The following is a 22,366-nucleotide window of genomic DNA, read 5'->3' as shown; positions in this document are numbered from 1 at the left end:
TCTTGGGCCCCTTGGAGGATACTTGCTGCCCTCCAGGGCAGGCAGAGGAGAGTCCCAGGCTCCCCACCACCTCAGGATGGACCAGGGCTCCTGGCCCGGGCTCCAGTGGCCTGTGGTGAAAGAGCCTTCCAGGTACACCCTCAACTCCTCAGAGCTGCCTCCCTGGGAATGGCCTTTCTCTCTGGTCAGAATCCTATCTGCCCATCACACATGAGAAACGTCCACGCTGGGGAGGGAGCCTGGCATGGAGCAGGTGCCCAGAGGTGCTCACAATGTCCTCTCACTTGCACCCCCTTCCTGGTACCTGCTGGGCACCTGAGGACCCCTCCCTGATGGGGTGTTACCATACCTCAAGGGTCAAAACCTTTATGACGTTCACAGTCAGGATCGGCTCTGGGCTAGCAGGAAAATCCAGCCACTATTCCTTAAAGATCCCATGTTATGTGCCATTCCCAGCACCAGGGATTTAGATCACCTCACTTAATTGACTAAGGAAACACTGTTTCTGCATTTCACAGACGAGGCACTTGAGATCTGGGGAAAGAGCCTGGGCTTTGGAGTATGAGATCCTGGTTCAAATCCCCACACCGGCTCATATGTTTCCAAAGCTCAGTTGCTTTCACTGAAATATAAAGAAATAATATATCTACCTTGTGGAGTTGTTAATGGTAAAATAATGAACTCCACATCATCGCTTGTTCCCCACTGTGGTTTGGAAACTCTGGGTAACCTTCCCAAGGTCACCCCAGAGCAAATGGCAGAGCTGGGATCTGTACCCAGGGCAGTTGTCTCCAGGCCAGGCTCTTGGCCCAGACCTCCTGCTTCCAGGGCACTTCCTGAGCTGTGAGGGCCTTGGGGCTCTTGGGCCCTAGCCTTTGAAAGGGTGCCTGGGGGAGGAATGGTGGGCCACTGTCCAGACTACAGCTCCCTCGACACATAGCGGGCCCCGATGGTGTTTGGGCAGGGAAAGGCAGGACCGCAGGTGCCCAGAGCCAGTGCTCAGCTTGCCTATCCTGAAATGGGAGCACTGGCTTGATAGAGAGGGGCCGAGGCTCTGAGCTCCCCTTTCAGGGCCCCTCCCCAGATCCCAGCATAGAGCTTTAGTGGCGTATGGGTGGGGGGCTGAGGAGGGTGGTGTCAGGACTTCGTAAATCCTCTCCAGTAAGGGTAAGGGCACGGAGGGGAGGCCAAGGCCTGGGTGCCAGTCCTCTGCCCCGGCATGCTGGGCAACTGGGGCAGAATCCTGCCTTCTCTGAGCCTGGCACGGAGGAAGGCCAGTGGGCCTTTTTGAGTTGGAGAGTGCAGTTGTGGGAGAGCCGAGCCCTTGCCCTCCCCCTTCAGCCCCAAGATGCCCATTTGTGCCCTTGGCACCACCTCTGGGTGCACCTTCCCCGGCCCTGCTCTGAGCCTCAAGGAGGCCCAGCATGCCCTCGAGGAGCCTCTCTGTCCTGGGAGTGGGACGATGCCCATTCTACAGATGGGGAAGCTGAGGACCCTCCCACCTCGGGCGCAGGGTGGCGGGTCTGGGGTGGAGGGGAGTGTGGGAGCCCCCACTCACCGTGCCTGTGGGCTGAGGGATGTTTCTGTTCCGTTGGACTGCCTGTCCGTCCAGGGCTGAGCGTGAGTGGAGCTCTGTGGAGCCCGTCAGCCAACCGTCTCTGGAGGGGAGCCACACCCCGCTGGCGAGGGAGGTCTGGCTGCCTCCCCTTCAGGTTTTCCAGCTGGCCCTGGCCCACTTCCCCCTGGGATGGTTTCCTGTTATTGTTCCTTTGTGAGGGCTGGGCTGGCTGCAGATAGGCAGGTCCCCCGGTGGGCGGCCGCCTCAGCCCCGGATGGCTGTCTCCACAGAGGGCTGGCCCTGGACCCCGCCTGGGGCACCCCACTTCAACCCCAATGCCCGGCCTCAGCTCTGGGACTCTGAGCCCAGCACCTGCCAAGAGCCTGGCTGTGGGGACCCGTGGGTGCAGCATCACATTTAACCCGCCTTGGGATGCCGCAGGCAGGTGTCATCACCCCCATTTTATAGCCTGGGAAGCTGAGGCTCAGTGGGTTTAAGGTGCTTGTCCACCCAGCTGGGGTATAACAGAGCCAAAAATCTAGTTGGGGTCAGCCTAGCCTCAGAATTTGATTTTCTGTGGTGACCCCGTGATGTCTTTGTGGGAATGGACTTTAAAGGTGATAGGGAGGCTTCAGGAGATGGGAAAGGACAGCAGCTCTTGGCTCTGGAGGACCAGGTTGGCTTCTCCCGGTCAGGGTGGGCGTGGACTCCAGCTCTAAGGCACCAGCCTTGGTCTGTAGGGGACATTTTCATTTAGGGATATTGGGTGGAGTCAAGTGACCCAGCTCTGCTTCTGATGTGACCTTGGGCCAGTCGTGTCATCCTGGAGCCACAGTTTCCTCGTCTGTAAAATGGGGATAATCACAGCCTCATCCTCACAAGGCTTTTGACATAAACGAGAGTCAAAGAGGGGCGTGGAAGACAGTGACGCTGAGGCTGGATCAGAGCCCAGCAGAACCAAGAGGCTGGGGAAAGGGAGGGGCCAAGATTCTGCTGACCAGGAGAGACATAGGAGGAGCTTCTCAAAACTACAGAGGACTGGGCTCGACCCAGATCAACTGATTTGGAATCTCCCAGGGCAGACCCTGGGAATCTGTCCTTTGAAGACTTGCTTCTGTTTTTCCATGGGTGAATGTTTGGGAAGTCCCAAACTTGTTTTATTATATAGCTGGGCAAGCAGAGACCCTGAGAAAGACAGGACCCAGGGCTGTTTAGTAAATCAGAGCAGGAGATGGGGAGTGAGATGGAAGGATATTTTTGGAGGAGGAGGGGATAGTGATTCCTCTATCTCAGGCAGGTTGAGTTTGAGATGCTCATTAGATACCCAGGTAGAGGTGTCAGGTTGGGGCGGGAGACGGGTGAGTCCAGCCTGGAGTCGAGGTTTGGAACCCATGAGCTTATGGCTGGCATCTGAGGCCATGGGCATGGATGAGCTTGGCGGGAGGGAGGCCTCGGACCCTCTGACATTTGAGGATCCATTAGAAGAGGGTCCCACGATGAAGGAGGAATGCCAGGAGAGGGCAGAGGAGGAGGGCAGGGGAGTGGTCAGTGGGTCATCCTGGGGAGCATGAGGGCTGAGACTTCACTTTGGATTTGGAAGATGAGGTCGTCAATGACTGTGACCAGAACAGGTTAAACAGGAAAAGGTAGACAAGACAGATTGGAGGGGCTAGAGAAAGGGGGATGGGGACGTGGAGTCATGTGTGACTGTAGCTCCTTCCCCAACTCTTACAGTGAATGGGAGCAGAGAAGTGGGAGGGTTTTTTCTTTTATTTTTTTAAACTATGGCAGCACGCTCATATCCCCAGGGAGGATCCAGCAGACGGAAGACAGATGATGCTGGAGCATGAGGAGCGACCTGCTGGAAGGAGAACAGTCCTTGGGGCGGGATTCTGAGTGGGATCCAGCACATTCAATGGCCGATTGTGGAATGAACAAACAACAGCTCAGCACTTCCTTCTCCAACGGGATTAACTCTGCTTTCTCCTGCCCAGAGGGTGGGCTGGCCGCAGAGGAGCCAGGACAGTGCTCTGTCTGCTGTGTACCAGTCCACATCACCCTCACCCCCGCCCGTGTTGACCGCCTGTCCTCATGGTCTACATGCCCATGGGGACACACTGGCCTGCGCATTGCGTCCTGCTGGGTCTCAGACTTGGGGCTGGTGGCAGATGGGGATAGGGCCTGTCCTGGCACCATCTGCCAATTCCCTTTGTACTCCCAGTCCATGACGAAGTTGACTCTGCCCTGAAAACTACTATTCCTGTGGTCCATAAACAAAGGAATGATGAGCCAGGCATGAGCTGTGGGCCCCAGGGGTGGGCATGGGGGTCACCATAGCAGAGGTAGTTGAGACTATAGGAGGGAGGCTGGTGCCTCCTTGGTCCCCCTGAGGATTTCGTGCTTGATTTCTGGCACTGCCCAGCCTCTGCTCCAACCTCTCTGGAGGCAAAGGAGGTAACAGGAGGGCACAAGGCCAGGAAGTGACATTGGGAGCAAGGAAGGCGGCGGTGGGCCGGCAGGAAATGGGATGGTCTGTGAGACCAGATTAGCAGCAGAGGAGGAAGCAACAGTGGAGGCAGTGGGGGTGGGACGACAAGGCCCGGGACGACCACCCGGCCTCTGCCAGGATAAAGGCTGACCCGGCAGGGAGCGCTGCTTGGGGAAGTACAGGTGTGAGGGTTGCAGACCCAGGTTTGGATCCTAGCATGACCCGTTGCTGCCTGTATGACCTGGGCAGCTGACTTGCCTCTCTGAGCCTCTTTCCTCACCTGGGAAATGAGTTACCTGTTCAGACTTTGCAGGCTGTCTGGAAGATGAAACGAGACAATGAAAATAAATGACAGGACCAGCAAGCCTTACCGAGTGGCTGTTTCTCAAAGCGTGGTCTTCAAGTCATCCATCCTGGGAGAGGGGGATTGAATATGCAGATTCCTTGGACCCCACTCCAGGCTGATGGGGTCAGAATGGCTGGTGATAGAATCCCAGGACTTATGTGTTTGTAGCTCCTCCCCAGGCAACATGTTTGTGTTGTTACATTTGAGGACCACAGCCTTTGTGTGTGCTGCTAATGCACTAAGCTCTGCTTGGGACTCCTCATTCAAACCTCAGGACAACCCTGGGCGGGGGGCGGTACTACTGTTAGGCCCATTGTATAGATGGGAAAACAGAGCCTGGGAGTGAAAAGCTTTCTGAGATCAGAGTTTGTCAGTGGTGGGGTGGAAATTCCAAGTCACGCTTCTGTTTCCAGAGCCCAGTTCCTTACCCAGGGAGCTTTCCCACCCTGCTGGAGTTGAGTCGGGACACAGCAGGGGTTCCCCAAATGAGACTTCCCTTTCCTTCCTCCCCACAGCGTGAGACACCCAGGGATGGGGCAGGAAAACAATGCCATCAGCTTCGGCAGGCGCGGTCGTGGTGAAGCCTTTCAGCCTCATGCCTCAGGACTTTGCCCATGCTGTTCCACCTTGTGTGTTTCCTTCTCTTTCCTTCCTCACCTGCGCACAGAGCCCTGTCAAAGTCACCCAGATCTCATTCTCTCTGTGCTCCACTCCCTCTTCTGAGCTCCCAGGGCACTTTATACAGACCTCATTCACAACCTTCCTCTCCTTTCCCAGTGGGATTGTGTCCTATTTGGGGGCTTATCCCTAGCACCTGGTAATAATTGAGTGCTCCCCAAATGTGAACTTGAAACTGTGCACTCGTTAGAACCGGCAGTCAGCCCACTGCTCCCTGGGTTGCAGGGACCGGCGCGGAGACTCGAGTGTTTTGTGTTCCAAGGCAGGTGATGGTCTGATGGCAGAGGGCTTGATGAGCCCGTGTGCTCAGTTACGGGCAAGGGAAAAACCCTTTTGCCCAGCTGGCTGTGCTGTGCTGTGCTGAGGGGCGGACTCACCTCCAGGGAACATAGAATAGGGCTCACCTGAGGTAGTCTCAGAATGGGCTCAGAAGGAGGAAGAGCAGGAAGGAGGAGCAGGGAGGGGTCTTATCCTCAGCTGTGATTTATAAGGAACAGAACGCTTGTGATGAGGGCTGCAGGCCCAGCTGAGGACTCCTCCGAGCAGGAACTGGGCCAAGCTCACTTTGGGGTGCCTGGATCTGAGCTCAAGGTAACCATCGGGCAGGTATGAGGAGCCCACTTTTTGAATGAATGAATGAATGAATGAATGTGTGAATAGTGAATGAATGAGTGGATGAAACACTGGTATGTTGAGGCAGACACAAGGTGCGGGGTTGGGTCTGTGCCTGTGTTCTGTGATATGTTCTGATGGACAGTGGGTCCTTTTCCCTAAGGCTTCAAGGAGTCATCAAATCCATCAATCGATCAATCAATCAATCAACCAGTCCCTCAGTCCTGGTTGGTGCCCAGCTCCGCGCCAGGCTGGGGATGGGGATCCAGGGAATTAAAAGAGACAGTCCTGCAACAAGCTCTGAGGCTGGGCTGGAGTTAAAGTCACCAGAACTACCTTGAGCTCCTCCTATGTGTCATCTCTGTCTCAGCCTCTGTCTCTTATTTCTAATACTTCACGGGTTCCTTGAGAGGGTTGAGAATCTGCCCATTTTAGAGAATTTGGTAACAGCCCAGTGTGGCACTGCCTGGTTCACACCAGGCTTGTGTGTGTCTGCTGAACCTTGCTGAATACTTGAGATTCGATCTGAGGCTTCCCTCCTTCGAGCCTTTCCCATGCTGTCCTCCCCCACGCTTTCCTTCCTCCCTCTACAACCCAAATCTCCCAGCCCATCAGTGCTCAGATGAAACGCGCCGGCCCCCATGCAGCTTCCAGACTCCTGTTCTGAAAAGCATCTTATCCCCGCGAAGCTTCTGCCACACTCTGTCTGTCTACGCATTCCACCTCCATTTTCTCATGTAATGATGCTTCGAAATAGCCCTGAAAGAAGTAAGTGCTATTTGTAGTCCCATTTCCCTGATGAAAGAGCTGAGGGTCAGAGAGGCTGAGTAACTTGCTCGAGGTCACAAAGCGTCTGAGTAGAGCCAGGATTTCAACGCTTACATTTCTGTTCCCAGTTTAATGCTCACTCTATAGCACCACACTTCTTCTGAGAACTTGCCATTGTTCACCAATGTTTTATGTTCATTTGTTACTTATTTATTTATTTATTTTTTGAGATGGAGTCTCGCTCTGTCCCCTAGGCTGGAGTGCAGTGGCGTAATCTCGGCTCACTGCAAGCTCCACCTCCAGAGTTCATGCCGTTCTCCTGCCTCTGCCTCCCGAGTAGCTGGGATTACAGGCACTCGCCACATTTGTTATTTAAAAAATACACTTGGTGCCCAGGCTTTGCCTAGCCCTGTGCTAGGCATGGAGACGTGGAGGTGACTTGGGCTGGGTCCTTGTCTTTGATGTGTCCCGGTCTGGTGGGAGAGACAGACACCAAGACATGCACGAAACACACTGGGTGGGGCTGGGTTGGTGACAGGTGTGCACCCTGAGATGAGGGTGCCTGGAGGAGGTGGCCTGGGAACTGCTGGAGGACTGCATCCCCAAGCTGATCTGAAAGAATGAGCAGGAGGTCACCAAAAGCGGAGTGCGGGAAGGGCTCTGCAGACATCAGAATGGCAGGGTCAAAGGCAAGGAGGCCTCTTAGGGAAGGAGAAGACATTTCAAGGGGTAGGGGAGCACTGACGTGCTAAGAGGGGAAAAGGAACTGGCTAGGGAGGAGGCCAGGTGGTGGAGCGCCTGTCACACCACACTGAGGAGCTCAGGCAGGGCACCGCTGGGGGCCTCATGCCGGCCAGGGACCCAGGGATCCCTGGATTTTAGGAGAGGCGCCCCCCTCTTCAGTGCACCGTGTCCTCATGCAGCTGCCTGCTGGCAGGGCCACCTCCTGTGGGCTGTGGTCAGGCCAAGGAGAGGCCACTGACTGGGGAACCGCAAGTGATGGCGGCTCAGAATTCAGCTGCTGGAGCTGGGTGAGGAAAGGGCTAAGTGCAGCCTCTCTTTGGCCGGGAAAGGCCGATTGAACAGGGTTTGAATTCCCGACAGTGAGAACAATACCTTACCGCAGCCGGGAGGGAGGAGGGCTGCCCAGAGTGCTTCCCCAGATGTTTCTCACTTTTCTCTCACAACATCCTGAAAAGGCTGTTAGGGAAGTGGTGTTCCCAGGGGCGGAGAGAAAGTGGTGCCCTGTGGTTATGTGCTGGGGCACATGTGCTACTTACGGTCTGGCTGATCCTGGACCAGCCACATGGCCTTTGGTGCCTCAGTTTTCCCTTCTGTAAAATGGGAATGATGGCTTGCCTTCCTCCCAGGGTTGCTGAAAGGACTTACTGAGAAGATGCATGTAAAGTGCTTAGAATAGTCTCTGGTATACAGTAGCTGCTCAATGCATGTTTGTCATGACAGTGATGCCACAGATAGGTTAATGGTGGGGGCACCTGTGAGTGTGTGAGGACGACCGTGTATACATGTGAGTGTGTTAGGATGGGCATGGCATGTGCACGGTGTTTGGCAATCGTGTGGTTACACGTGAATATGCAAGAACACACATGGAGTGTGCAAGGCGTCCACATGGATGTGACCGCACGTGCTGTGTTCGTGGTTCATGAGTGGGCTGAGAGGTGCAGTCAGGTCGAGGCCTTGGCCAGCATCTTCCTCCTCCATTGTCTGGAGTCATTGGTCACCCCACTGCCCAAGCCTTCTGTGTATCCATCGTCTGCGGAGGCCCAGAGAGGGCAAGGCCTTCCTTGGGGTGGCCCAGTGAGCCAGGCAGGGCAGGGTGGGACCAAGGGTCCTGCCTCGCTGTCTGGAGGGCAGGCCTGAGTCTGGAGGAAACCTCTTCTAGCGGAAGCCAGGGCTTCCTGTTTCTAGACCCTACATTCCTTGTGCCCTCCATCGAAGCATCCTGGAAAACAATAGGTTGGAGGCTGCACCATCTGTGGGGCAGGAAGGTGGGTCAGTCCCTCCCACCTCTTGATGGGGCAAGCAGACACGGCTCTGACAGCAGCCCTCAGCTGGGCAGTGTGGCAGCAGGCCCAGAACCAGGCAAGCCCAGGCCATCTGCCTCCTGCCTTTCTGGGTCTCTTCTCTAGGCCATCTCTGTATCCCTCAGTGCATACTGCACTCTGTGGCCTGAGTCGAGTCCCCTGGGCAAAACCCAGCTAAGGGAGGAGGCATCTGAGCTGGTCCTGGGGAAGGAAGCTGCTAGGAAAAACTCAAGTCCGATTGGATGGGACTGACTGCACAGGCTGGTGGAGGCCTCGAGGATCCTCCAGCTTCACCCACCTGCCATGCCACTGAGAACCAAGAGTGAAAAAAGAGAGGCTCCGATCAGTCAAAAGAAGGAATCCTACCAGCCTCTGTGCTAAAGCCCCTTATGCATAGGCGTGTCTCTGAGCCTGTTAACTCTTGGTTTACGTACAGTCCTAACAAGTCCGGTTCTCCAGGGCAGAGGGGCACAGTGGTAAGAGCAGTGGGCTTGGAACCGGAAGCCCCAGTTTTCTGATCCCATGCTCTGCCGCTGACTGCTCACCAATGCTTTTTGTCTCAGTTTTCTCCTTTGTGAAAAGGTTGTACTTTGCCATGTTCTGCTGAACTCACAGGCGGCCGGAGTGGGTCACATGAGTAACAATTCTCCAAGTGCTTTGTAAACTTGGATGCCTCTCCCATTCCCAGGGAGGGCACAGAAGCTCTGGGCTCCACCCCTGCGTCTTGTCCCATGCGGTGCTTCCATTCGGCGGTTCCTAAGTTGTATCCTTTGTAATAAATGAGTAATCAAAAGTAAAGCCCTTTTCTGGGTTCTGTGAGTCATTCTAACAAATTATCGAATCCGAAGGAGGGCTGTAGGCAACCCTGAGCTTGTAGTTGGGCAGGCCGAAGTGTGGCTCACCTGGGGACCCTGCTTGTGGCTAGTGTCTAAGCCTTTATTAACCTGCGAAGTCTGCACTAACTCTGGGTAGTTAGGGTCAGAAATGGCTTGAACTGTTGGAAACCCAAGTGGTGTTGGAGAATTGGACAATTGGTTGTTGTTAGGAAAAAAACCCACACAGCTTCCTTTGGGTCAGGCATGGAGCCTAGTGGTTTTTTTTTAGGGGGCTGGGCAGTTGTTGAGGGTGATAGGGTCTTGCTCTGTCACCCAGGCTGGAGTGCAGTGGCGCAATCATGGCTCACTGCAGCCTCGACCTCCTGGGTTCAAGTGATCCTCCTGCCTCAGCCTCCTGAGTAGCTGGGACTACAGGCACATATCACGGATAATTAAAAAAATTTTTTTTTGTAGAGACGGGGCCTCACTGTGTTGCTCAGGCTGGTCTTGAACTCCTGGACTCAAGCAACCTAGTGTTCTATATGCACCAGCTTACTCACTCACTCTCTTTCTTTGCAAGACAGTGGTTCTCAAAGTGTGGCCTCAACCAGCAGCCATCAGCAAATCCTGGGGTGCCACCCCAGACCTGCCGAATCAGAAGCTCTGGGGGTGGGACCCAGCAATCTGTGTTACTAAGAGATTCCAGTGATTCTGATGCATGCCCAAGCCTGAGAACCGCTGCCCTGGAGCAGAGATCCTCACTTCAGGCTGCGCCCTGGAACCGCCCAGCCAGCTCCCCTCCCCACGTCCAAGTAGTATCTGGGGCAGTCACATGTAGAGATTCTGATTTAATTGGCCTGGTGGGGGCTGGACTTCACTATTTTATTTTTTTGAGACAGAGTCTTGCTCTGTCGCCTAGGCTGGAGTGCAGTGGCTCGATCTCGGCTCACTGCAACCTCTGCCTCCCAGGTTCAAGCAATTCTCCTGCCTCAGCCTCCTGAGTAGCTGGGCTTACAGGTACACACCACCACACCCTGCTAATTTTTTTGTATTTTTAGTAGAGATGAGGTCTCACTATGTTGGCCAGGCTGGTCTCGAACTCCTGACCTCAAGTGATCCCACCTGCCTCGGCCTCCCAAAGTGCTGGGATTACAGGCGTGATCCACCATGCCTGGCTGACTTCACTAGTTTTTAAAGCTCCCCAGGAGGTTAATATGCTCCCAGGTCTTTCAGCATTACCTTAGGAGGTAGCTACCTCTCTTAGATCCATTTTGCAGGTGCATAGGTTCTGGGAGATTAAAGGATGTGCCCAAGTTATATAGCCATGTAAAGGGATGGGGAATTCTAAATCCTTGCCTTTCCACTTGCCCTCCTTCCTCCCATTCATTGCTTTTTGCTTTATTTAGAACTGTGTAGTTTCCCAAACAACTTTCTTTGGAAAATTAAACAATTCCTGATGTCGCCACCTAGTGGCCAGCGATGAGAACAGATGAGCCTCTTCCAGGCCTGGCAAGATGGGGCTCCCGGAGGACCCACGTGGGAAGAGGAAAGGCCATCATTCATAGATGCTCAGGCAGATGCTTTTGGGACACTTGGGTTCATTTTCCCAAAAGGTGCCCTCTCAGAAGGACAGTAGAATGAAGATGGGTTTCGTGTTTAAGAGCTGTTGGGAGTTCACGCATGAACCCCAGGAGAGGCATGAGGTGTGGTCCCCAGGCAGGCGGAGGCAGAGAGGGAGCTGGGATGAGGGGGATTCACCTGGGCAGGAGAGCTTGACCCTCCTGCAGGGGCTGGCTGACCTTTGCTTGGGCACTGATTCATTCCACCCTCAGCCACCGTGGGCCAGGTCTGAGGCTGCACTGGCCTCCAGACATCAGGGGAGAAGCACAGAATATTCCAGGTGCTCAGTCCTTCATGATCCAAGCTGGTCTGTTCTTGGCCATGGGCAGAAGCTCCTGTGGAGGCTGATGGGGCGAGGAGAGGGTCGTGCTTCCAGTGGGGGACCTGAGGTGGCTGTGGGGGAGGGGGACAGCTTCTTGGAGCCTGTGCCCAGGGTCTGAATAGGAGCCCACAGGTATGACTCAAATCCAATGGCTGCTCCCCACCTGCTGGCTCTTGTGGGGCCAGACAAGAGGCACCAGGGGATGTCTCGGGACTGGTGTGCTTGGGGTTCTCACCATGGCAGGGCATGGAGAGAAGTAAAGCTGTCTGAGAAAGGAGGGAGTGACTGACTATGCTCAGGGCACTCACAGGGTGGAATTCTTTTGTAAAAATAAATCTCAGTGGACAAAAGAGATATAAGGGCTTGTACTATTGGAAGGCAAAGCCTCTAGCCTGGAAGCTTACCATAGATTTCATGTCTTTGCTTCTCCATGTAAACGCTGTTTTAGCATCTGTTGTGTATCAATATCAATCTCATCTGATTGCAGCCTCTTTTATTCCCAAACACATATTCACACCTCATGGGAGCCAAAAATTTCCTAGGAATACAGTTTGGGACACATTGGCCCCAAGGGAGGTCTCTAGTGGTATGCTGCAAGATTCTATTCCAGGCCCATCTAGACCAGCCTTCTTTTAAAAAATTAATGAATGAATTAATTATTGAGACAGTCTTGCAGTGTCACCAGGCTGAAGTGCAGTGGTGTGATCTGATCATGGCTCACTGCAGCCTCAACCTCCTGGGCTTATGGCAGCCTTGACCGCTCAGGATCAAGCTGTTGTCCCACTTCAGCCTCCTGAGTGGCTGGTACGAGAGGTGTGTACCACCATGCTCAGCGAACTTTTAACCTTTTTGTAGAGACAGGGTTCCTCTATGTTGCCCAGGCTGGTCTCAAACTCCTGACCTCAGGTGATTCTCCCACCCCAGCTTCCTAGTGTTGGGATTACAGGTGTAAGCCATTGTGCCTGGTCTGGACCAGCATTCTTTATCATCCACTTAGAGGAAGACGATTTTCTACTAATCCAATCAATGGGCTATTTAAACGCTGATGGGATGGAGGATGGGCTGGACAACAGGGTCAGGATCCAGAGGTCTTGTCAGGGTGAGGAAATGGTTCAAAATATCAATAGGAAACATTACAAGGATGAGTTGAGGGCCCTGTATTTGGGATTGAAGAAAAAAAGTCCAAAGCAGCTGCCCAAAGATGGGATACAAATATGAGAGAAACTGAGGACGACTTGGTCAATGGTTGGGATAATAATAGTATTAATAAAGTAATGATAGCTGACATGGATGACGTTATTTGGCCTTCACAACAATGCATGAGGCAGGCATTATTATTGATCCCTATTTGACAGACGGGAAAATTGAGGCTCATACAGCTTAAATAACTCAGAACCTCCCTCAGGGCCTGCTGGTACCATGTTCATTCCTTTCAGGGCATGCAGAGAATGTACAGGAAACAACTATGGGAAAGTTTAACCTAAAGTAGAATAGGGTCGGATGCGGTGGCTCACGCCTGTCATCCCAGCACTTTGCGAGGCCGAGGTGGGCGGATCATCTGAAGTCAGGAGTCCGAGACCAGCCTGGCCAACATGGTGAAACCCCGTCTCTACTAAAAATATAAAAATGAACCAGGTGTGGTGGCAGGCACCTGTAATCCCAGCCACTTGGGAGGCTGAGGCAGGAGATTTGCTTGAATCTGGGAGGTGGAGGTTGCAGTGAGCCGAGATCTCACCACTGCACTCCAGCCTGGGTAACTGAGCGAGATTGTCTCAAAAACAAAAACAAAAAACAAAAAACAAAAAAACAAAAAAAAAAAAAAAAGAAAGAAAAAAAAGTAGAATAGGAAGCCATGGAGGTAGTGAGCTCCCCATCCTTAGGGGATGTTCAAGTGTAGGCTGGAAAACCCTGGCAGTGCTGTTGTGGTTAGGATCTCAGCAACAGATGGGGTCTAGAAAAAAATAATATTTAAGGTCCCTCTTTCCTCTGCAATTCTATAATTCTGTTCTAGCAACTTATTTCTTTAAAGTCAAGTTTATGATACGGGAGGACTATATTTTTTACATGAGGAATGTGTGCATTATTTATAATACTTTGGGGTTTCATCTATGACAAGTATGCTCACTATATTTCCGAGTTCTAGGACTTGTGACAAATTTTACATGACCATTTAGGGTTTACATTTTCAGCTGTTTATTAAGACATTTATAGTTTTTGCACATTTATATTTATGACATTGGGTTGGTCATATTTATGATGTACTGGACGCCAAGTCATTGGTCAGGAAGGCCGGCTGAATATCTTAACATTGTTTCTGTGGGAAAACATGTCTTGCTTTATGGTAATTCATTTTACGATGTGGATTCAGAAACTCAGCGAATTTACTCTGGGAGAAAAAAGTCTACGGCTACGCAATTTGGGGAAGTCTCATAGATTTAGAGGCAGACAACCTCGAGTTAGCTATGTGGCTTGGGTGAGTTTCTCAACACTTCTGTGCCTCAGTTTCTGTACTTAGTAATCTGAGCTAGGGAGTGGGAGGAGGACACACATACCCTCCCCAACATTGCTGAGGTGGTGGTTTCTGTTTTGCTCTTACTTGGCACATGGGAGGGACTCAGCCCTGAATCTTCCCTCTCTCTTGTCCTCCTTGGATTTGCTGGTGGTACCTTGGGAACCATGCGCCTTGAAGGCTGCTTTCCCAGAGGGGCTCCAGCTTTTGGGAAGATTCCCTGGAATTCTTCCCAGGAATCTTGCCAGGTAGCATTTTTTCAGCACATTAGAATTTTGCTCTGGGCCCCAAACGAAACTTGTTTCACCTTAAATCAAAGAAATCAATCCTCACAGCTGAGCTGTGCTACGACATTGATTTTGACACAGCCTGGCTAATAAATAAGCGGAAAGGCAATAAACATGAGGGAGAATTATCTGTTAGGGAATTGGGGTGGGCAGCTGGGGAATGGGGTGGTGGTGAATTCCCCCCTTCCCCCGCCTCCTTCTCTGCTTTCATCCTGAGACCCTCATCAATTGTGGGGTGAGCAGCAGCAGCAGCAGTGATTCCAGCGGCGCTGCCTTGGCAGGTGGTGGATGTGGGGAAGTGGAGAGGGTCTGGGAGCCCCCCTCAGTGGGACTCTTGGTTGCTGAGACCTGGCTGGCAGAGCAAGGAGACCAGCCTCTCTCTGGCCTTTGGTGCCTGCCTGTGAATCCCAGCCCGTGAGCTGTGTGATCATGGCTATGTGAATTCACCTCTCTGTGCCTTGGTTTTCTCACCCGGAAAACTGGGAACACTTTCAGCAGGCATTGGGTGAGATGCAGGGACAATGTCATCCATAGTCAGTATGCTAAAACGTGTCAGCCTCGGCTATCCCACCCTGGAGATTAAAGAAGCAGCTGTCTGCCAGATGTCCAGCCCTAGTAGGCACGCTGTAAGCAGCCAGTGTTACTATCTGGGAGGTGGACTAATCAGCTTTTGGGGGCCCTGCCCTCAAGTCTTGGGTCCTTCCCCTTCCTCACCATGCTTGTGTCCTGCTGTGGCCCTGGAAACATCTATTGTCACTTTCCCAATTCCCAGGCTCAGAGTTCAGTTGCCTTCTACTGGACGTACTCCCTCCCCAGCACCCACTGCCACTGTTGGCCTCTGTGGGCTCTGTGGGCACAGTGGGGTCTCCAGCTTCTCCTCTTCTTGCATAATTGCATTTGATTGTCGTAGTGTGTTAGTGACTTAGTTACTGGTTAACAGGAACCTCAAATAAATAACTCTCTGCCCCATCTGCTTGCTGGTAGGTGATGAAGAAGAAACAAATGTGAATTTGAAAAGTGATACATTTCCCCCAACATGATTTCTGTCTCCGGTCATAAATGTCAGATAAATGAATCTGTTTTGTGAAGAATCAGCATATTGGTTCAGGGGAGCATCTGCTGGGCTGTGAATCACGGAGCCTTGGAACGCTCGCTGGCTCTCCCCTGCTTGCTGTGCCGTGCCTGCAGGCGCTGCCTTCCTGCTTGAGTACTGGGAGCCTTGGCAGAAGGGAATGGGGCGATCTCTGCCATCCAGCACTTCCCCTCTCCACCAAACCCAGGCCCTCCCAGGTGCTGTGCCTGTTGGTGCAGATGACTTTGGTCCCCCAGTGTGACCGTCCCCAGAGCCCTGACCACAGCCACCCACCCTATCCCTGGCTTCAGAACAAGGAAAGGTGAAGCTGGCATTTTAGCTCCATGTTTCCTGGCTGTGTGACGTTGGGTGAATTGCTTCACTCTCTGAGCCTCAGTTTTCTCAGCTATAAAGGGGAATAGTAATGTCCAGAAACAATGTATCCATTTTCGGCACAGGGAGACACAGTGCCTAGGACCCAAGATACTTTTAAGGGATGCGGTTGACAGAATAATGGCCCATGAAGAGGTCCGCACCTCAATCTCTGGAAACTGACAATGTTATGCCACATGGTAAATGGGAATGAAGGCTGTAGGTGGAATTAAGGTTGCTGATTAGATGAGCTTAAACACAGAGATTTTCCTGGGATGCTCAATGTGATTGCAAGAGTCCTTGAATGTGGAAGAGGGAGACGGAGACTGAGTATCAAAGTAATGTAAGAATGTAATGTAATGTGATGTGATGTGATGTGATGTAAGTAATGTGTAAGAAGAGGGAGGTAAGAATGTGTATAATGTAAAGTGGGAGGTAAGAATGTGTGTCATGTAAGTAATGTGTAGGAAGAGGGAGGAAGTGTCCACAAGCCAAGGAATGTGGCAGGAAAAGGCAAGGAAATGGATTCTTCCGTAGAGCATCCTGAAAGGCATGCAGCCCTGCCAACACCTTGGTTTTAGCCTAGGGAGACCCATTGCAGACTTCTCACCTCTAGAATTATATGCAGACTTCTCACCTCCAGAATTATAAAGTCATACATCTGCATTGTTTTAAGCCACTAAATTTATGGTAGTTGTCATAGCAGCAAGAAGAAACTAATACAGGTCGGGTGCGGTGGCAAACAGCAGGACCTTGGGAGGCTGAGGCAGGAGGATCACTTGAGGTCAGGTCTACCATGGGCAACATATTGAGACCCCATCTCTAAAAAAGCTCTAAACAATTAGCCCAACAGGATGGCATGTGCCTGTGGTCCCAGCTACTAGATAAGCTGAGGCAGGAGGATCACTGGAGCCCAGGAGTTTGAGGTTACCGTGAGCTATGATTGTGTCACTGCACTCCAGCCTGGGCAACATTGCGATACCCTGTCTCTAAAAAACAAAAATATAAATAAAAACTGAAAAAAAAAAAGAAAGTGAATACAGGGACATACAAAAATATTCTGGCCGGGCGCGGTGGCTCACGCCTATAATCCCAGCACTTTGGGAGGCCAAGGCGGGCGGATCACAAGGTCAGGAGATCGAGACCATCCTGGCTAACGCGGTGAAACCCCGCCTCTACTAAAAATACAAAAAATTAGCCGGGCACGGTGGCGAGCGCCTGTAGTCCCAGCTACTCAGGAGGCTGAGGCAGGAGAATGGCGTGAACCTGGGAGGCAGAACTTGCAGTGAGCCAAGATCGCGCCACTGCACTCCAGCCTGGGTGACAGAGCAAGACTCCATCTCAAAAAAAAAAAAAAAAAAAATTCTAATTTATTTTAAAATCAGTAGAAAAAAATAAATATGAGCCAGGCTGGGTTGTATATGTCTTTATACCAAAAAGCATAAAGTATAATATTTATGTTTAAATTAAATTAAATTTTTTTTGAAATGGAGTCTCTGTCTCCCAGGCTGGAGTGCAGTGGTGCAGTCTCAGCTCGCTGCAACTTCTGCCTCGCAGGTTCAAGTGAGTTTCCTGCCTCAGCCTCCCCAGTAGCTGGGATTATAGGTGTACACCATCACACCAAGCTAAGTTTTATCTTTTTAGTAGAGACAGGGTTTTACCATGTTGGCCACGCTGGTCTTGAACGCCTGACCTCAAGTGATCCACCCACCTGGGCTTCCCAAAGTGCTGGGGTTACTGGTGTGAGCTATTGTGCTCAGCAGATAAAGTATAATCTTTGTTTTATGGAGGAAGGGGCCCGTGAAGGCAAAAGTGACAAGAGCTCATGGTCCATGCAGCCATGTTGCGTCTTGCCTTGCAGCCCGAAATGGGCTTAAAGGAGAGGGTGTTGGCAAGGCACCTGCTAGGATGTGCGGATCGCACACCAGGAGTCAGAAATGGGGGCAGCTGTTGTTTTGTGTTGTGATCAGTTTCCCTTCCAAGTACTAAGGCTCCCCATTGGGGGAATGCCTTGACCTGAAGCTTTGCACCCCACTGCTGGGATCCTTCATCTCCTGGCAGGATCTCACTGACCCAAAGGTCTGGTGAGGGCCAACCCTGACTTGCTGTGTGCCTAATAGCAGGGCCTTCCTCCTGGTCCCCCGTGCCTGCATCCATTGCTGAGTCTCCCACAATAACACAGTTGGCTGAGCACCTACCCTGTGCTTGGACTGGAGGGTGGGAGGCTGGAAGCTCATTCAGTACTCCCTTTGGAATAGCAGCATCTTTGATTTTTCAGAGCCACCCAGTGAGGCAGATACTGATCCACCATCCCACCAGAGTCTGTGTGACTCCATCCCGCTCAGCAGGGCTCCCCTGTCTCCTGATGGTGAGAGTCACCTGGGAACTCGTAAAAAAACACCGTGCTGCAGCCCCAGCCAGCCCTGATGAACCTGAACCTCCTGGGAGGGCTGCGAGGCTGCCATATGGTTACCAGGGCTCCAGGTGAGTTCCATCCTCAGTAGGGGAGACTCTACTGCACAGGCCGCATGCTCACTTGCAACAGGGGAAGGGGGCAAACCCAGGGCATGAACATGTGAACTTGCTATGTTCTATGTGCCAGGTGTGGAGCTGGGGAGGGCTACCTTGTGTTATCACGGCCGTCTTTCCAGGTGAAAACAACCCCATTTTATTTTATTTTATTATTTTATTTTATTTTATTTTATTTTTTTGAGACGGAGTCTCGCTCTGTCGCGCGGGCTGGAGTGCAGTGGCCGGATCTCAGCTCACTGCAAGCTCCGCCTCGCGGGTTTACGCCATTCTCCTGCCTCAGCCTCCGGAGTAGCTGGGACTATAGGCGCCCGCCACCTCGCCCGGCTAGTTTTTTGTATTTTTTAGTAGAGACGGGGTTTCACCGTGTTAGCCAGGATGGTCTTGATCTCCTGACCTCGTGATCCACCTGTCTCGGCCTCCCAAAGTGCTGGGATTACAGGCTTGAGCCACCGCGCCCGGCCAACAACCCCATTTTAGAGATGGGAAGACTGAGGCTCAGGGAGGCAGCATGAAAATGCTGAGCCATGGAGGTTGAGGCAGGGGTAGGTGGAGTGCAGAGTCCCGGGGTTGCTGGAGCTGAACCAGGGCATGCGGCCACTCTGCAGAAGTGGTAGCTTGAGGCAGAGGCAGAGGACAGGAGGCTCGGTTTCTCTTCCTGACCCTGACACCGATGCTTGGTGTAACTTTGAGTCATCTTTCTTCTCTGGACCACATTCCCTTGTTTTACAAAGCCATTTGGCTTGGTGGTAAGATTTCCCACCTCTGGAACCTTATATGTGCTGTTCCTCTGCCTGCAATGCTCTTCTCCCCACTTCTTTTTAAAATGACTTTTGACTGACAGATCATAATTATATACATTTATGGAGTACAGTGTGATGTTTTGATACATGTATACAATGTGAAATAATTAAACCAAGTGAATTAACATACTCTTCACTTCATTTACCATTTTTTTTTTTTTTTTTTTTGTGGTGAGATGTTTGAAATTTACTCTCTTAATTATTGAAATACAGTCACAAGTCACCTAACGACAGGGTGATATTCTGAGAAGTGCATTGTTAGGTACTTCCACTGTTGTGTGAACATCATGGAGTGAACTCACACAAACCTAGATGATACAGCCTACTACACACTTAGGCTATATGGTAGAGCCTGTTGCTCCTAGACTACAAACCTGTACAACATGCTTCTATAGTGAATGGTAAGTATTTGTAAATCTAAACATATCTAAACACAGGAAAGGTACAGTAAAAATATGGTATAAAAGATTTTAAAAAACCCTGTATACAGCAGCTTCATTACAATCTTTTGAGACTCCCATCATATATGTGGTCCATTGCTGGCCAAAATGTTGTTATTCACAGGACTGTATATGACATAGATGATTGACAAGAGCCACCCTGTTGTGCAGTAGATCTCAAAACTTATTCCTCCTTTCTATTTGACACTTTGTATGTTAAATTTTTTTTTGAGATGGAGTTTCCCTCTTGTTGCCCAGGACAGAATGCAATGGTGCGATCTTGGCTCACTGCAACCTCCGCCTCCTGGGTTCAAGCAGTTCTCCTGCCTCAGCCTCCTGAGTAGCTGGGATTACAGGTGTGCACCACCACACCCAGCTGATGTTTGGATTTTTAGTAGAGACGGGGTTTCACCATGTTGACCAGGTTGGTCTTGAACTCCTGACCTCAGGTGATGCACATACCTCGGCCTCCCAAAGTTCTGGGATTACAGGCGTGAGCCACTGCATGCGGCCGACAGTTTGTAACTTTTAATCAACAGCACCACATTCCCTCCTCTAACTCTCCCCACTAGCCCCTGGTAACCACTATTCTATTCTCTACTTCTGTGAATTCAACTTTTTTTAGATTCCACATGTAAGTGAGATCATGTGGAATTTGTCTTTCAGAGCTTGGCTTATTTCACTTACCATAATGTCCTCCAGGTTCATCCACGTTGCCGGAAATGACAGGATTTTCTGCTTTTTAAAGGCTGGATAGTGTTTCATTTGTGTATATGTGTCACATTTTCTTTATCCATTCATCCGTCAATAGGCACTTTGGTTGATTCTGTATATTGGCTGTTGTAATAATGCTGTAATGAACACAGGACCGCAGGTACCCCTTTAACATATTGATTTCAGTTCCTCTGGATATATATGGAGAAGTAAGGTTGTTGGATCATATGTTAGTTCTAGTTTTAGTTTTTCGAGGGACCCCCATACTGTTTTCTATGATGGCTGTGTCAATTTACATTCCCACCAACAGTGCACAAGGCTTCCCCTTTCTCCACATCCTCGCCAACACTTGTCTGTTATTTTCGTGTTAATGGCCATTCTAACAGGTGAGGGGTGGCATCTCATTGTGGTTTTAATTTGCGTTTCCCTAATGATTAGTGATGCTGAGCATTTTTCATGAACCTGTTGGCATTTGTACGTCTTCTTTTGAGAAATGTCTGTTCAGCTTCCCCACTTCTTGTGTGACCAGCTCCTCGATCTTCGGATTCCTGTTCCAGTGTGCTTTCCTCTTCTGCCTTCCCAACCAGACCTTACCCTGCCCCGCTCAGCCCCCTTCTCAGGCCATGGTTTGCCCTTGGAGCGCTTACCGCCGTTTGTAGTTCTGTTTGTGTCTGCCTCCGTGTTTCCTGCCTGTCTCCCATCTGGGTTGTGAGCCCCACAAGGTCAGGAGCCCAGCGTCTGCTTTATTGTCTTCGGTGTCCAGTGCCCAGCCTTGCCTCAGGCCCACGGTGGGTGGAATAAATGAGCAAATGAATGAATGAAAGAATGAATGAATGAGTCAATGAGTGTGGTCTGTGCCAGCTGGCGAGACACTTGGGCCAGCCCCGCTGGGGAAGACTTGGTCTGGATTACCCAGGGGTCCTTGCTCCTTCATTGAACATGGCTTCTGGAAGCAGCACAGCCCTCTGGGGTGGGACACCCCAGCCGAAAGCAGGTGAGGGGAAATGGGGGGATGCGGTAGGGGACAATGGGTCTCCTGGGCAGCTCAATGGAAGGGTTAGAGTGACAAGAGGATGGGTGGGAGAGTAACATCTCCTTTGAGGCCCCATGTATTGGGCATCCTTCTGAGGTCTTGCCCATGCATAAGCTCATGCTCCCCGCTTTCTCTCTTGTCCTTCTTATCCATTCAGCAATAGTTTCTGAGAAGTTTTGCTTCTAAACATCTCTTGAATCCATGCCTCCCTCTTCATTTACTGCCTCCACTCTCCTAGCTAGAGCCTCTCTCTATGGAATGAGCCACTGCAGGGGACAAGCTTAGCTGCCCTCCAACTCCCCACCTCCAGTGCAGACTCCAGCCTGGTTGTTATGGTGATCTGTCCCCTGTGCAAATCTGGGGACATCACTTCTTCTTTTCTTTTTCTTTTTCTTTTTGATGGAGTCTACCTCTGTCACCCAGCCTGGAGTTCTGTGGTGCAATTTCCTCTCACTGCAGCCTCCACCTCCCAGGTTCAAGTGATTCTCCTGCCTCAGCCTCCCAAGTAGCTGGGACTACAGGTGTGTGCCATCATGCCTGGCTAATATTTGTATTCTTAGTAGAGATGGGGTTTCACCATGTTGGCCAGGCTGGTCTCAAACTCCTGACCTCAGGTGACCCAGCTGCCTTGGTCTCCCAAAGTGCTGGGATTACAGGCATGAGCCACTGTGCCCAGCGTGGGCACATCACTTCCAACACCCTTCCATGAGTGGAAGCCTTTCTCCACTGCCTTCAGGACCAATGAGTACTCACCTCCTTGTAAGCCCAGTACCCAGCAGACGGTGGATTGGTACTTGTTAGATGAATGAGTGTAGAGATCTCAGTGGGCCTTGCCTGTAGTCTCTGTTTGCATCCGCCCCCCAGAAAGAACAAACTGAGTAAATTCTGGAAATCTGTATCCCCTTCCCACTTCATAGATCAGAGAATGGCATGATGATGAGGCAGAAAGGAACCTGAGAGGTTGTCAAGGCCAACAGACTGATTTTACAAACGGGTCAACCGAGGCTCGGAGGTGGGTGTGACTGTCCTGAATCAGGAGCAGAGCTGGGAGGGGGCACTGGGTTGGATGTCGAGAGACTGAGTTCTAGTTCTGGCTTTCACACTGACTGGCTGTGCAACTCCGGGAGGAAAATCACTGCTCATTCTGGGCTCAGCCTTCATATCTGCAAAATGGAGCAACTGAGCTTCGCAATGCCCTCCCTTCAGCTCTGACAGTCGAGATGTGGGGACTGCATAGAATCTCCTTACCTCCTGAGTGTGTTTTCTGGGTGCTGAGAATGTCCCGGGTATTCTCAGAGTCTAACCACGGGACTGGATATTCTTCCAGAGAACCCAGGTATTTTGGCTTTCTTCCC

The 22,366-nt window shown here is 51.4% G+C and overlaps 1 protein-coding gene across 1 annotated transcript in view; it reads right to left on the bottom strand.

The window, feature by feature from the left end:
* The window catches only part of LOC105491471 (cadherin 5), a 38,622-nt gene extending 36,921 nt beyond the window's left edge, over positions 1 to 1,701 (bottom strand). The window contains exon 1 of the mRNA XM_071084679.1: positions 1,559 to 1,701. The gene's annotated coding sequence lies outside the window, so the exon portion shown is untranslated. The remainder of the gene's footprint in view (positions 1 to 1,558) is intronic.
* Between the last annotated feature and the right edge of the window lie 20,665 nt (positions 1,702 to 22,366).

Source organism: Macaca nemestrina, chromosome 18 (genome assembly GCF_043159975.1).
Source record: "Macaca nemestrina isolate mMacNem1 chromosome 18, mMacNem.hap1, whole genome shotgun sequence".
Classification (NCBI taxonomy): Eukaryota; Metazoa; Chordata; class Mammalia; order Primates; family Cercopithecidae; genus Macaca; species Macaca nemestrina.
Note: the sequence above shows the minus strand (reverse complement) of the source record. Positions and strands in the feature narration are given on the sequence as shown.